The sequence below is a fragment of the Egretta garzetta genome, unplaced genomic scaffold (genome assembly GCF_000687185.1).
Source record: "Egretta garzetta isolate BGI_Z169 unplaced genomic scaffold, ASM68718v1 scaffold415, whole genome shotgun sequence".
NCBI classification, from domain to species: domain Eukaryota; kingdom Metazoa; phylum Chordata; class Aves; order Pelecaniformes; family Ardeidae; genus Egretta; species Egretta garzetta.
Genome location: NW_009259686.1, coordinates 1375641 through 1377100, shown reverse-complemented (window position 1 = coordinate 1377100; position 1460 = coordinate 1375641). Strand labels below are relative to the sequence as shown.

Genomic DNA, 1460 nt, shown 5'->3' with positions numbered 1-1460 from the left:
TTTCAAAGACTTCAATATGTTGAAAAGTAGAAATCAGTATACAAAAAGGTTTCGAAACTTCATTAACAATGCAGGTAGCTGTCACACTGATGTGCTTTGCTATTGCAATACAAAGTTGAAGGGATGGATTTACATGCTAAACCCTCCAAATATGTACATTTTGTAGAAAATAACCTAGACTGTATCCCAAGTTCCAAACACATTCCTCCATTTCCTCTGACTGGAAGGATGAACAATGGCAGACAAATACTCCATGGGAAAAAAAATGTGACAAATTGGTTCCACAGGTCACAGTCCAAGTATAGTTAGAACCTTTCTGGAAGTCTCCAGAATTGAATCCTAGAGATAATCCTTTCCAGAAGTAATTATGTAGTATGTAAAGAAATCCCAACAGCTTCCAACAATGTGAGGCATGCATTTTAGCTGCTGCAACTATTTTTGACAACCCCTGAACACAACTTCCATGACTGAAAAAGACGCATTAATACACTATATAGCACGCTGTGTAAGAAAGTCTGTCCTAAGAGAACCTGAGGCAAGCTGGGACTTTCCTCGTCTAAGAGAAACTTTGGTCTGTAATTCATGGTAGTTTGACTAGCATGGCATTGCCTTTGTTTATTTCAATTAAGAGAAATCTATAGCTTCCAGATCCAGACCTAGCAAAACTCTCAGGCAGTTTGTCTTCAGGACTCAGTATCCTATCGTGCTGGTTTCAAGACGACATTTTCTAAACCAGAGCAGGAAACTTCTCCAAAATTTCAGTGGAATCAACTCTTTCCCAGGGTTTGGCAAATTGGCTAGTAATTTTCCGTGTTTTCAAGGTCACTGATCATTTCAGAGAACATGGGAGTGGGAAGTAAGGGCAAGTTCCTTTTTACTCTTGTATATACATTTCAAATGCTTACTTTATTAGATTTTTCCCTCACCTTTTACAGGTATTTCCCACTTCTAAGGGCACGGAATTGGGCTAGTGAGAGCTGATGGGGTAACTGCTATTGCACCCTGACGCTTCCTGAGGCATGCCTGGCTGCCGCTGCGTCCAGGGAGTTATTCAGTCAGTCCCAGCTGACTTGTGATTTGCAACTCTTGCTAATGTTAGCACTTCCAGAGTTAGCCATTTAATACAGACAAAAAGCCTTTAAAAAAAAAAAAAAAAAAAAAAAAAAAGCAAAAAGCTAGGGAACGCTTAACTCTCGAAAGACATGGCTAAAAATGAGTGTTCTTCTCAGGGATTCAGTAAAATACAAAGTCTGCGTTCAACTGAAACCTTTTAATTAAAGCCCCCTTCTCGTTCTCTTTGCAGGACGTGCCCAAGCCTGCTTTTGCATGCTCGGGACAGTGTCTTTCTCTGTAATTGCACAATGCGTTAAACACAAACGAAATCCCCTGTTGGTCCAGCGCATTTAAAAAAAAAAAAAAAAAAATTTTAAAGGAGTACAGCAAACCCCGGGACTTTTTTC

General features: G+C 39.7%; 1 protein-coding gene across 1 annotated transcript in view; it reads right to left on the bottom strand.

Annotated features, from left to right (window-relative positions):
- Positions 1 to 1460, bottom strand: part of MCPH1 (microcephalin 1) — a 324796-nt gene that overhangs the window by 33054 nt on the left and 290282 nt on the right. The gene's annotated exons all lie outside the window — the stretch shown is intronic.